Below are 15,341 nucleotides of genomic sequence, written 5' to 3'. Positions count from 1 at the left end.
AAATACTTTCCTTTAGCAATAAAAAGGCCCCGTCAGTCACAATTCTGCTCTGCTAGCCAATACACAGTAACTTTCCATCAGGTTTCATAGAGTAGTGGTCATCACGTCTGCTTAACATGCAGAAGGTCCTGCGTTCAATCCCCAGTAAAACCAATCTGTTCTTGGTGTTGAAATAATACTCAATTAAACTACAATATATGAAGTTCTTGGCTTTGTTGCCGAATGATGGGATGTTTTGGCTTCCATCCCCAACAGAGCTACGAATTTGTTTTTTTTTTTCCCTGGCGGTCAAAACTCGTCTCTAATTGCCATTACTTTGCAGGCTTTCAAAGGTTTCATAGTGTAGTGGAAATCACGTCTGCTTTACACGCAGAAGGACCTGGGTTCAATCACCAGTGAAACCCATGTGTTCTTGGTCTTGAAATAATCCCCTATCAACCTGCAGTATATAAAGTTCTTGGCTTTGTTGCTGAATAACGGGATGTTTTAGCTTCCATCACCAACAGAGCTACGAATTTGTTTTTTTTCCCCTGGCGGTCAAAACTCGTCTCTAATTGCCATTACTTTGCAGGATTTCAAAGGTTTCATAGTGTAGTGGTCATCACATCTGCTTCACACGCAGAAGGTCCTGGGTTCAATCCCCAGTGAAACCAATCTGTTTTTGGTGTTGAAGTAATTTCCTATCGACTTGTAATATGTGAAATTCTTGGTTTCGTTGCCAAATGACAATACATTTTGGCTTCCATCACAAAGAGAACTACGATTTTGGGTTTCTTTTTTATTGACCATTTTAGCAGAAAACATAATCCCATATTATAAAAATCCTATTTGTTTCAAAATATATAGTTCCCATAAATACAAAAGCAAAAGACCAAACTATGGAGAAAAAAGTAATCCATTCAATATAAACTTCAATTTAAGCAAAATCCTTTTGTAGGAATAAAACTGGTAAAATATGTAATAATAATTGTAAATGTTTCATTAACCAAAAATACTTTCCTTCAGCAATAAAAAGGCCCCGTCAGTCACAATTCTGCTCTGCTAGCGAATACACAGTAACTTTTCTCAAGGTTTCATAGTGTAGTGGTCATCACGTCTGCTTAACACGCAGAAGGTCCTGGGTTTAATCCCCAGTGAAACCAATCTGTTCTTAAAGTTGAAATAATACGCTATCCAACTACAATATATGAAGTTCTCGGCATTGTTGCCGAATGACGGTATGTTTTGGCTTCCATCACAAACAGAACTACAAATTTATTTATTTTTTTTCCCCTGGCGGTCAAAACTCGTCTCTAAATGCCATTACTTTGCAGGATTTCACAGGTTTCATAGTGGAGTGGTCATCATGTCTACTTCACACGCAGAAGGTCCTGGGTTCAATCCCCAGTAAAAACAAGCCGTTTTCGCTGTTGAAGTAATTTGCTATCAACCTGTAATATATGAAATTCTTGGTTTTGTTGCCAACTGATAATATATTTTGGCTTCCCTCACCAAGAGAACTACGATTTTGGGTTTCTTTTTTATTGACCATTTTAGCAGAAAACATAATCCCATATTATAAAAATCCTATTTGTTTCAAAATATATAGTTCCCATAAATACAAAAGCAAAAGACCAAACTATGGAGAAAAAAGTAACACATTCAATATAAACTTTAATTTAAGCAAAATCCCTTTGTAGGAATAAAACTGGTAAAATATTTAATAATAATTGTAAATGTTTCATTACCAAAAATACTTTCCTTCAGCAATAAAAAGGCCCCGTCAGTCACAATTCTGCTCTGCTAGCCAATACACAGTAACTTTTCATCAGGTTTCATAGTGTAGTGGTCATCACGTCTGCTTAACACGCAGAAAGTCCTGGGTTCAATCGCCAGTGAAACCAATCTGTTCTTAGTGTTGAAATAATACGCTATCCAACTACAATATATGAAGTTCTCAGCTTTGTTGCCGAATGACGGGATGTTTTGGCTTCCATCACAAACAGAACTACAAATTATTTTTTTTTTTTCCCCTGGCGGTCAAAACTCATCTCTAAATGCCATTACTTTGCAGGATTTCACAGGTTTCATAGTGGAGTCGTCATCACGTCTACTTTACACGCAGAAGGTCCTGGGTTCAATCCCCAGTAAAAACAAGCCGTTTTCGCTTTTGAAGTAATTTGCTATCAACCTGTAACAGATGAAATTCTTTGTTTTGTTGCCAACTGATAATATATTTTGGCTTCCATCACCAAGAGAACACGATTTTGGGTTTCTTTTTTATTGACCATTTTAGCAGAAAACATAATCCCATATTATAAAAATCCTGTTTGTTTCAAAATATATAGTTCCTTTAAATACAAAAGCAAACAACTAAACTATGTGGAAAAAAGTAACACATTCAATGTAAACTTCCTTTTAAGCAAAATCCCTTTGTAGGAATAAAATTGGTAAAATATGTAAAAAAATTGTAAATGTTTCATTAACCAAAAATACTTTCCTTCAGCAATAAAAAGGCCCCGTCAGTCTCAATTCTGCTCTGCTGGCCAATACACAATAACTTTCCATCAGGTTTCATAGAGTAGTGGTCATCATGTCTGCTTAACACGCAGAAGGTCCTGGGCTCAATCCCCAGTAAAACCAATCTGTTCTTGGTGTTGAAATAATACTCAGTTAAACTACAAAATATGAAGTTCTTGGCTTTGTTGCCGAATGATGGGATGTTTTGGCTTCCATCCCCAACAGAGCTAGAAATTTGTTTTTTTTTTCCCTGGCGGTCAAAACTCGTCTCTAATTGCCATTACTTTGCAGGCTTTCAAAGGTTTCATAGTGTAGTGAAAATCACATCTGCTTTAGACGCAGAAGGTCCTTGGTTCAATCCCCAATGAAACCCATGAGTTCTTAGTGTTGAAATAATCCCCTATCAACCTGCAGTATATAAAGTTCTAGGCTTTGTTGCCGAATAACGGGATGTTTTAGCTTCCATCACCAACAGAGCTACGAATTTGTTTTTTTTCTCCTGGCGGTCAAAACTCGTCTCTAATTGCCATTACATTGCAGGATTTCAAAGGTTTCATAGTGTAGTGGTCATCACGTCTGCTTCACACGCAGAAGGTCCTGAGTTCAATCCCCAGTGAAACCAATCTGTTTTTGGTGTTGAAGTAATTTCCTATCGACTTGTAATATGTGAAATTCTTGGTTTCGTTGCCAAATGACAATACATTTTGGCTTCCATCACAAAGAGAACTACGATTTTGGGTTTCTTTTTTTATTGACCATTTTAGCAGAAAACATAATCCCATATTATAAAAATCCTATTTGTTTCAAAATATATAGTTCCCATAAATACAAAAGCAAAAGACCAAACTATGGAGAAAAAAGTAACACATTCAATATAAACTTTAATTTAAGCAAAATCCCTTTGTAGGAATAAAACTGGTAAAATATTTAATAATAATTGTAAATGTTTCATTACCAAAAATACTTTCCTTCAGCAATAAAAAGGCCCCGTCAGTCACAATTCTGCTCTGCTAGCCAATACACAGTAACTTTTCGTCAGGTTTCACAGTGTAGTGGTCATCACGTCTGCTTAACATGCAGAAGGTCCTGGGTTCATTCCCCAGTGAAACCAATCTGTTCTCAGTGTTGAAATAATACGCTATCCAACTACAATATATGAAGTTCTCGGCTTTGTTGCCGAAGGATGGGATGTTTTGGCTTCCATCACAAACAGAACTACAAATTATTTTTTTTTTTTCCCCTGGCGGTCACAACTCGTCTCTAAATGCCATTAATTTGCAGGATTTCACAGCTCTCATAGTGGAGTGGTCATCACGTCTACTTCACACGCAGAAGGTCCTGGGTTCAATCCCCAGTAAAAACAAGCCGTTTTTGCTGTTGAAGTAATTTGCTATCAACCTGTAATATATGAAATTCTTGGTTTTGTTGTCAACTGATAATATATTTTGGCTTCCATCACCAAGAGAACTACGATTTTTGGTTTCTTTTTTATTGACCATTTTAGCAGAAAACATAATCCCATATTATAAAAATCCTGTTTGTTTCAAAATATATAGTTCCTTTAAATACAAAAGCAAACGACTAAACTGTGTAGAAAAAAGTAACACATTCAATATAAACTTCAATTTAAGCAAAATCCCTTTGTAGTAATAAAACTGGTAAAATATGTAATAAAAATTGTAAATGTTTCATTAATCAAAAATACTTTCCTTCAGCAATAAAAATGCCCTGTCAGTCACAATTCTGCTCTGCTAGCCAATACACAGTAACTTTTCATCAGATTTTATAGTGTAGTGGTCGTCACGTCTGCTTAACACGCAGAAGGTCCTGGGTTCAATCACCAGTGAAACCAATCTGTTCTTAGTGTTGAAATAATACGCTATCCAACTACAATATATGAAGTTCTTGGCTTTGTTGCCGAATGACGGGATGTTTTGGCTTCCATCACAAACAGAACTACAAATTATTTTTTTTCCCCTGGCGGTCAAAACTCGTCTCTAAATGCCATTACTTTGCAGGATTTCATAGCTTTCATAGTGGAGTGGTCAACACGTCTACTTCACACGCAGTAGGTCCTGGGTTCAATCACCAGTAAAAACAATCCGTTTTCGCTGTTGAAGTAATTTGCTATCAACCTGTAATATATGAAATTCTTGGTTTTGTTGCCAACTGATAATATATTTTGGCTTCCATCACCAAGAGAAGTACGATTTTGGGTTTCTTTTTTATTGACCATTTTAGCAGAAAACATAATCCCATGTTATAAAAATCCTGTTTGTTTCAAAATATATAGTTCCCATAAATACAAAAGCAAAAGACCAAACTATGGAGAAAAAAGTAACACATTCAATATAAACTTCAATTTAAGCAAACTCCCTTTGTAGGAATAAAACTGGTAAAATATGTAATAACAATTGTAAATGTTTCATGAGCCAAAAATACTTTCCTTCAGCAATAAAAAGGCCCCGTCAGTCACAATTCTGCTGTGCTAGCCAATACACAATAACTTTCCATCAGGTTTCTTAGAGTAGTGGTCATCACGTCTGCTTAACACGCAGAAGGTCCTGCGTTCAATCTCCAGTAAAACCAATCTGTTCTTCGTGTTGAAATAATACCCAATTAAACTACAATATTTGAAGTTCTTGGCTTTGTTGCCGAATGATGGGATGTTTTGGCTTCCATCACCAACAGAGCTACGAATTTGGTTTTTTTTTTCCCTGGCGGTCAAAACTCGTCTCTAATTGCCATTACTTTGCAGACTTTCAAAGGTTTCATAGTGTAGTGGAAATCACGTCTGCTTTACACGCTGAAGGTCCTGGGTTCAATCCCCAGTGAAACCCATGTGTTCTTGGTGTTGAAATAATATCCTATCTGCCTGCAATATATGAAGTTCTTGGCTTTGTTGCCGAATAACGAGATGTTTTAGCTTCCATCACCAACAGAGCTACGAATTTGTTTTTTTTCCCCTGGCGGTCAAAACTCGTCTCTAATTGCCATTACTTTGCAGGATTTCAAACGTTTCATAGTGTAGTGGTCATCACGTCTACTTCACACGCAGAAGGTCCTGGGTTCATTTCCTAGTGAAACCAATCTGTTTTTGGTGTTGAAGTAATTTCCTATCGACTTGTAATATGTGAAATTCTTGGTTTCGTTGCCAAATGACAATACATTTTGGCTTCCATCACAAAGAGAACTACGATTTTGGGTTTCTTTTTTTATTGACCATTTTAGCAGAAAACATAATCCCATATTATAAAAATCCTATTTGTTTTAAAATATATAGTTCCCATAAATACAAAAGCAAACGACTAAACTATGTAGAAAAAAGTAACACATTCAATGTAAACTTCAATTTAAGCAAAATCCCTTTGTAGGAATAAAACTAGTAAAATATATAATAAAAATTGTAAATTTTTCAGTAACCAAAAATACTTTCCTTCAGCAATAAAAAGGCCCCGTCAGTCACAATTCTGCTCTGCTAGCCAATACACAGTAACTTTCCGTCAGGTTTCACAGTGTAGTGGTCATCACGTCTGCTTAACATGCAGAAGGTCCTGGGTTCATTCCCCAGTGAAACCAATCTGTTCTCAGTGTTGAAATAATACGCTATCCAACTACAATATATGAAGTTCTCGGCTTTGCTGCCGAATGATGGGATGTTTTGGCTTCCATCACAAACAGAACTACAAATTATTTTTTTTTTTTTCCCCTGGCGGTCACAACTCGTCTCTAAATGCCATTAATTTGCAGGATTTCACAGCTCTCATAGTGGAGTGGTCATCACGTCTACTTCACACGCAGAAGGTCCTGGGTTCAATCCCCAGTAAAAACAAGCCGTTTTTGCTGTTGAAGTAATTTGCTATCAACCTGTAATATATGAAATTCTTGGTTTTGTTGCCAACTGATAATATATTTTGGCTTCCATCACCAAGAGAACTACGATTTTGGGTTTCTTTTTTATTGACCATTTTAGCAGAAAACATAATCCCATATTATAAAAATCCTGTTTGTTTCAAAATATATAGTTCCTTTAAATACAAAAGCAAACGACTAAACTGTGTAGAAAAAAGTAACACATTCAATATAAACTTCAATTTAAGCAAAATCCCTTTGTAGTAATAAAACTGGTAAAATATGTAATAAAAATTGTAAATGTTTCATTAACCAAAAATACTTTCCTTCAGCAATAAAAATGCCCTGTCAGTCACAATTCTGCTCTGCTAGCCAATACACAGTAACTTTTCATCAGATTTTATAGTGTAGTGGTAATCACGTCTGCTTAACACGCAGAAGGTCCTGGGTTCAATCACCAGTGAAACCAATCTGTTCTTAGTGTTGAAATAATGCGCTATCCAACTACAATATATGAAGTTCTCGGCTTTGTTGCAGAATGACGGGATGTTTTGGCTTCCATCACAAACAGAACTACAAATTATTTTTTTTTCCCTGGCGGTCAAAACTCGTCTCTAAATGCCATTACTTTGCAGGATTTCATAGCTTTCATAGTGGAGTGGTCAACACGTCTACTTCACACGCAGTAGGTCCTGGGTTCAATCACCAGTAAAAACAATCCGTTTTCGCTGTTGAAGTAATTTGCTATCAACCTGTAATATATGAAATTCTTGGTTTTGTTGCCAACTGATAATATATTTTGGCTTCCATCACCAAGAGAAGTACGATTTTGGGTTTCTTTTTTATTGACCATTTTAGCAGAAAACATAATCCCATGTTATAAAAATCCTGTTTGTTTCAAAATATATAGTTCCCATAAATACAAAAGCAAAAGACCAAACTATGGAGAAAAAAGTAACACATTCAATATAAACTTCAATTTAAGCAAACTCCCTTTGTAGGAATAAAACTGGTAAAATATGTAATAACAATTGTAAATGTTTCATGAACCAAAAATACTTTCCTTCAGCAATAAAAAGGCCCCGTCAGTCACAATTCTGCTGTGCTAGCCAATACACAATAACTTTCCATCAGGTTTCATAGAGTAGTGGTCATCACGTCTGCTTAACACGCAGAAGGTCCTGCGTTCAATCTCCAGTAAAACCAATCTGTTCTTCGTGTTGAAATAATACCCAATTAAACTACAATATTTGAAGTTCTTGGCTTTGTTGCCGAATGATGGGATGTTTTGTCTTCCATCACCAACAGAGCTACGAATTTGGTTTTTTTTTCCCTGGCGGTCAAAACTCGTCTCTAATTGCAATTACTTTGCAGACTTTCAAAGGTTTCATAGTGTAGTGGAAATCACGTCTGCTTTACACGCTGAAGGTCCTTGGTTCAATCCCCAGTGAAACCCATGTGTTCTTGGTGTTGAAATAATATCCTATCAGCCTGCAATATAAGAAGTTCTTGGCTTTGTTGCCGAATAACGAGATGTTTTAGATTCCATCACCAACAGAGCTACGAATTTGTTTTTTTTCCCCTGGCGGTCAAAACTCGTCTCTAATTGCCATTACTTTGCAGGATTTCAAACGTTTCATAGTGTAGTGGTCATCACGTCTACTTCACACGCAGAAGATCCTGGGTTCAATCCCCAGTAAAAACAAGCCGTTTTCGCTGTTCAAGTAATTTGCTATCAACCTGTAATATATGAAATTCTTGGTTTTGTTGCCAACTGATAATATATTTTGGCTTCCATCACCAAGAGAACTACGATTTTGGGTTTCTTTTTTATTGACCATTTTAGCAGAAAACATAATCCCATATTATAAAAATCCTGTTTGTTTCAAAATATATAGTTCCTTTAAATACAAAAGCAAACGACTAAACTATGTAGAAAAAAGTAACACATTCATTGTAAACTTCCATTTAAGCAAAATCCCTTAGTAGGAATAAAACTGGTAAATAATGTAATAACAATTGTAAATGTTTCATTAACCAAAAATACTTTCCTTCAGCAATAAAAAGGCCCCGTCAGTCACAATTCTGCTCTGCTAGCCAATACACAGTAACTTTCCATCAGGTTTCAAAGAGTAGTGGTCATCATGTCTGCTTAACACGCAGAAGGTCCTGCGTTCAATCCCCAGTGAAACCAATCTGTTCTTGGTGTTGAAATAATACCCTATTACACTACAATATATGAAGTTCTTGGCTTTGTTGCCGAATGATGGGATGTTTTGGCTTCCATCACCAACAGAGCTACGAATTTGTTTTTTTTTTTTTCCCTGGCGGTCAAAACTCGTCTCTAATTGCCATTACTTTGCAAGCTTTCAAAGGTTTCATAGTGTGATGGAAATCACGTTTGCTTTACACGCAGAAGGCCCTGGGTTCAATCCCCAGTGAAACCCATGTGTTCTTGGTGTTGAAATAATATCCTATCAACCTGCAATCTATAAATTTCTTGGCTTTGTTGCCGAATAACGGGATGTTTTAGCTTCCATCACCAACAGAGCTACAAATTTGTGTTTTTTCCCCTGGCGGTCAAAACTCGTCTGTAATTGCCATTACTTTGCAGGATTTCAAAGGTTTCATAGTGTAGTTTTCATCACGTCTGATTCACACGCAGAAGGTCACTGGGTTCAATCCCCATTAAAAACAAGCCGTTTTCGCTGTTGAATTAATATGCTATACACCTGTAATATATGAAATTCTTTGTTTTGTTGCCAACTGATAATATATTTTGGCTTCCATCACCAAAAGAACTACGATTTTGGGTTTCTTTTTTATTGACCATTTTAGCAGAAAACATAATCCCATATTATAAAAATCCTGTTTGTTTCAAAATATATAGTTCCTTTAAATACAAAAGCAAACGACTAAACTATGTAGAAAAAAGTAACACATTCAATGTAAACTTCCATTTAAGCAAAATCCCTTTGTAGGAATAAAACTGGTAAAATATGTAATAAAAATTGTAAATGTTTCATTAACCAAAAATACTTTCCTTCAGCAATAAAAAGGCCCGTCAGTCACAATTCTGCTCTGCTAGCCAATACACAGTAACTTTCCTTCAGGTTTCATAGAGTAGTGGTCATCACGTCTGCTTAACACGCAGAAGGTCCTGTGTTCAATCCCCAGTAAAACCAATCTGTTCTTGTTGTTGAAATAATACCTAATTAAACTACAATATATGAAGTTCTTGGCTTTGTTGCCGAGTGATGGGATGTTTTGGCTTCCATCACCAACAGAGCTACGAATTTGTTTCTTTTTTCCCCTGGCGGTCAAAACTCGTCTCTAATTGCCATTACTTTGCAGGATTTCAAAGGTTTCATAGTGTAGTTTTTATCACAACTGCTTCACACGCAGAAGGTCCTGGGTTCAATCCCCAGTGAAACCCATGTGTTCATGGTGTTGTAATAATTCCATATCAACCTGCAATATATAAAGTTCTTGGATTTGTTGCCGAATAATCGGATGTTTTAGCTTCCATCACCAACAGAGCTACGAATTTGTTTTTTTTCCCCTGGCGGTTAAAACTCGTCTCTAATTGCCAATACTTTGCAGAATTTCAAAGGTTTCATAGTGTAGTGGTCATCACGTCTGCTTCACACGCAGAAGGTCTTGGGTTCAATCCCCAGTGAAACCAATCTGTTTTTGGTGTTGAAGTAATTTCCTATCGACTTGTAATATGTGAAATTCTTGGTTTCGTTGCCAAATGACAATACATTTTGGCTTCCATCACAAAGAGAACTACGATTTTGGGTTTCTTTTTTATTGACCATTTTAGCAGAAAACATAATCCCATATTATAAAAATCCAATTTGTTTCAAAATATTTAGTTCCCATAAATACAAAAGCAAAAGACCAAACTATGGAAAAAAAGTAACACATTCAATATAAACTTCAATTTAAGCAAAATCCCTTTGTAGGAATAAAACTGGTAAAATGTGTAATAATAATTGTAAATGTTTCATTAACCAAAAATACTTTCCTTCAGCAATAAAAAGGCCCCGTCAGTCACAATTCTGCTCTGCTAGCCAATTCACAGCAACTTATCGTCAGATTTCATAGTGTAGTGGTCATCACTTCTGCTTAACACGCAGAAGGTCCTGGGTTCAATCCCCAGTGAAACCAATCTGTTCTTAGTGTTGAAATAATACGCTATCCAACTACAATATATGAAGTTCTCTGCTTTGTTGCCGTATGACGGGATGTTTTGGCTTCCATCACAAACAGAACTACAAATTATTATTTTTTTTCCCCTGGTGGTCAAAACTCGTCTCTAAATGCCATTACTTTGCAGGATTTTACAGGTTTCATAGTGAAGTCGTCATCACGTCTACTTCACACGCAGAAGGTCCTGTTTTCAATCCCCAGTAAAAACAAGCCGTTTTCGCTGTTGAAGTAATTTGCTATCAACCTGTAACATATGAAATTCTTTGTTTTGTTGCCAACTGATAATATATTTTGGCTTTTATCCCCAAGAGAACTACGATTTTGGGTTTCTTTTTTATTGACCATTTTAGCAGAAAACATAATCCCATATTATAAAAATCCTGTTTGTTTCAAAATATATAGTTCCTTTAAATACAAAAGCAAACAACTAAACTATGTGGAAAAAAGTAACACATTCAATGTAAACTTCCTTTAAAGCAAAATCCCTTTGTAGGAATAAAACTGGTAAAATTTGTAATAAAAATTGTAAATGTTTCATTAACAAAAAATACTTTCCTTCAGCAATAAAAAGGCCCCGTCAGTCACAATTCTGCTCTGCTAGCCAATACACAGTAACTTTCCATCAAGTTTCATAGACTAGTGGTCATCAAGTCCGCTTAACACGCAGAAGGACCTGCGTTCAATCCCCAGTTAAACCAATCTGTTCTTGGTGTTAAAACAATACTCAATTAAACTACAATATATGAAGTTCTTGGCTTTGTTGCCGAATGATGGGAAGTAAGTTGCTAATAACCTGTAACATATGAAATTCTTTCTTTTGTTGCCAACTGATAATATATTTTGGCTTCCATCACCAAGAGAACTACGATTTTGGGTTTCTTTTTTATTGACCATTTTAGCAGAAAACATAATCCCATATTATAAAAATCCTGTTTGCTTCAAAATATATAGTTCCTTTAAATACAAAATCAAACAACTAAACTATGTGGAAAAAAGTAACACATTCAATGTAAACTTCCTTTTAAGCAAAATCCCTTTGTAGGAATAAAACTGGTAAAATATGTAATAAAAATTGTAAATGTTTCATTAACCAAAAATACTTTCCTTCAGCAATAAAAAGGCCCCGTCAGTAACAATTCTGCTCTGCTAGCCAATACACAGTAACTTTCCATCAGGTTTCATAGAGTAGTGGTCATCACCTCTGCTTAACACGCAGAAGGTCCTGAGTTCAATCCCCAGTGAAACCTATGTGTTCTTGGTGTTGAAATAATCCCCTATCAACCTGCAGTATATAAAGTTCTTGGCTTTGTTGCCGAATAACGGGATGTTTTAGCTTCCATCACCAACAGAGCTACGAATTTGTTTTTTTTCCCCTGGCGGTCATAACTCGACTCTAATTGCCATTACTTTGCAGGATTTCAAAGGTTTCATAGTGTAGTAGTCATCACGTCTGCTTCACTTGCAGAAGGTCATGGGTTCAATCCCCAGTGAAAACAATCTGTTTTTGGTGTTGAAGTAATTTCCTATCGACTTGTAATATGTGAAATTCTTGGTTTCGTTGCCAAATGACAATACATTTTGGCTTCCATCACAAAGAGAACTACGATTTGGGGTTTCTTTTTTATTGACCATTTTAGGAGAAAACATAATCCCATATTATAAAAATCCTATTTGTTTCAAAATATATAGTTCCCATAAATACAAAAGCAAAAGTCCAAACTATGGAGAAAAAAGTAACACATTCAATATAAACTTCAATTTAAGCAAAATCCCTTTGTAGGAATAAAACTGGTAAAATATGTAATAATAATTGTAAATGTTTCATTAACCAAAAATACTTTCCTTCAGCAATAAAAAGGCCCCGTCAGTCACAATTCTGCTCTGCTAGCCAATACACAGTAACTTTTTGTCAGGTTTCATAGTGTAGTGGTCATCATTTCTGCATAACACGCAGAAGGTCCTGGGTAGAGTTGAGCGCAGTTCGAGGTTCTCCAGTTCTAGGCTCGAGTGATTTTGGGGGCTGTTCGAGATCGAACTAGAACTCGAGCTTTTTGCAAAAGCTCGATAGTTCTAGATACGTTCGAGAACGGTTCTAGCAGCAAAAAGCAGGGCTTTTTACAGCTATAGTGTGCAGGAGCCATCGCTGGCAGCCTGCCACAGGCTGGTAACCAAGATATACATCGGGTATCCAACCAAAGCGCTTTGGTTAGTAACCCGATGTTTATCCTAGTTACGTGCAGGAAGCCCACACTTCCCCGCTCAGCTCGCTCTGCCCCCTCCTGCCCGCGGCATGTACACACGTACACACGTATACACACACACACACACACACACACACACACACAGTCCTGCTCGGCTTACCTGCGGTCGGCCCGGGGGCAGCAGTCCTTGGCACTGGAAACTGTGGCTGCCGGCCCTTTAAGGCCCGCAGGCCACAGTGTTCACTGTGTTCTCCTGCATTGAGCATCATCTGTGGGCGGAGCTACCGCCCGGCGTCCTGCTCGGTCGCACAGATGAAGGAGTCACAGTGCCAGCCAGCGACCCCCAGCACATCGCTTCCCTCCGGCGCTATGTGGGCCCCATCTGCACCGTGACCTGATCAGTATGTGGGACATCACTCCCTCCCCGCCCCTCCCTGTCCCCCCTTGCGTGTGTGGGCCCCGCAGAGCCATGTGTGTGGCCCCCGGAGCCGCGTGTGTGGGCCCCGCAGAGCAAGGTGTGTGTTTGTATGTATGCATGCAGCAGAGCAGTATGCGTGTCTATATGTATGTATATATGCAGCAGAGCAGTATGCGTGTCTGTATGTATGTATGTATATATGCAGCAGAGCAGTATGCGTGTCTGTATGTATGTATATATGCAGCAGAGCAGTATGCGTGTCTGTATGTACGCATGTATATATGCAGCAGAGCAGTATACGTGTCTGTATGTATGTATATATATATATGCAGCAGAGCAGTATACGTGTCTGTATGTATGTATGTATATATGCAGCAGAGCAGTATGCGTGTCTGTATGTATGTATATATGCAGCAGAGCAGTATGCGTGTCTGTATGTATGTATGTATATATGTAGCAGAGTAGTATGCGTGTCTGTATGTATGTATATATATATATATATGCAGCAGAGCAATATGCGTGTCTGTCTGTATGTATGCATGTATGTATGTATGCAGCAGAGCAGTATACGTGTCTGTATGTATGTATATATGTAGCAGAGTAGTATGCGTGTCTGTATGTATATATATATGCAGCAGAGCAATATGCGTGTCTGTCTGTATGTATGCATGTATGTATGCAGCAGAGCAGTATGCGTGTCTGTATGTATGTATGTATATATGCAGCAGAGCAGTATGCGTGTCTGTATGTATGTATATATGCAGCAGAGCAGTATGCGTGTCTGTATGTATGTATGTATGTATATATGTAGCAGAGTAGTATGCGTGTCTGTATGTATGTATATATATATGCAGCAGAGCAATATGCGTGTCTGTCTGTATGTATGCATGTATGTATGCAGCAGAGCAGTATACGTGTCTGTATGTATGTATATATGTAGCAGAGTAGTATGCGTGTCTGTATGTATATATATATGCAGCAGAGCAGTATACGTGTATGTATGTATATATGCAGCAGAGCAATATGCGTGTCTGTATGTATGCATGTATGTATGCAGCAGAGCGGTATACGTGTCTGTATGTATGTATGTATATATGCAGCAGAGCAGTATGCGTGTCTGTATGTATGTATGTATATATGCAGCAGAGCAGTATGCGTGTCTGTATGTATGTATGTATATATGCAGCAGAGCAGTATGCGTGTATGTATGTATATATGCAGCAGAGCAGTAAGCGTGTCTGTATGTATGTATGTATGTATGCAGCAGAGTAGTATATGTGTCTGTATGTATGTATGTATGTATGCAGAAGAGCAGTATGCGTGTCTGTATGTATGTATATATGCAGCAGAGCAGTATACGTGTATGTATGTAGATATGCAGCAGAGCAGTATGCGTGTCTGTATGTATGTATGTATATATGTAGCAGAGTAGTATGCGTGTCTGTCTATATGTATGCATGTATGTATGCAGCAGAGCAGTATACGTGTCTGTATGTATGTATATATGTAGCAGAGCAGTATGCATGTCTGTATGTATGTATGTATGTATATATGCAGCAGAGCAGTATGCGTGTATGTATGTATATATGCAGCAGAGCAGTATGCGTGTCTGTATGTATGTATGTATATATGTAGCAGAGTAGTATGCGTGTCTGTATGTATATATATATGCAGCAGAGCAATATGCGTGTCTGTCTGTATGTATGCATGTATGTATGCAGCAGAGCAGTATACGTGTCTGTATGTATGTATAAATGTAGCAGAGCAGTATGCGTGCATGTATATATATATGCAGCAGAGCAGTATGCGTGTCTGTATATATGTATGTATATATGTAGCAGAGTAGTATGCGTGTCTGTATGTATGTATATATATATGCAGCAGAGCAATATGCGTGTCTGTCTGTATGTATGCATGTATGTATGCAGCAGAGCAGTATGCGTGTCTGTATGTATGCATATATGTATGCAGCAGAGCAGTATGCGTGTCTGTATGTATGCATGTATGTATGCAGCAGAGCAGTATACGTGTCTGTATGTATGTATGTATATATGCAGCAGAGCAGTATGTGTGTCTATATGTATGTATGTATATATGCAGCTGAGCAGTATGCGTGTCTATGTATGTATGTATATATATAGCAGAGTAGTATGCGT

General features: G+C 37.4%; 2 non-coding genes across 2 annotated transcripts; both read left to right on the top strand.

The window, feature by feature from the left end:
- Positions 1 to 580: 580 nt before the first annotated feature.
- Positions 581 to 653, top strand: TRNAV-CAC (transfer RNA valine (anticodon CAC)). Its single transcript has one exon. It is a non-coding gene; the product is annotated as a tRNA-Val (tRNA).
- Positions 654 to 5,266: 4,613 nt separating this feature from the next.
- Positions 5,267 to 5,339, top strand: TRNAV-UAC (transfer RNA valine (anticodon UAC)). Its single transcript has one exon. It is a non-coding gene; the product is annotated as a tRNA-Val (tRNA).
- The last annotated feature ends 10,002 nt before the right edge of the window (positions 5,340 to 15,341 follow it).

Source organism: Anomaloglossus baeobatrachus, chromosome 2 (genome assembly GCF_048569485.1).
Source record: "Anomaloglossus baeobatrachus isolate aAnoBae1 chromosome 2, aAnoBae1.hap1, whole genome shotgun sequence".
Lineage (NCBI taxonomy): Eukaryota > Metazoa > Chordata > Amphibia > Anura > Aromobatidae > Anomaloglossus > Anomaloglossus baeobatrachus.
The sequence above is the reverse complement of the archived record's forward strand: the minus strand, read 5'-3'. Positions and strand labels throughout refer to the sequence as shown.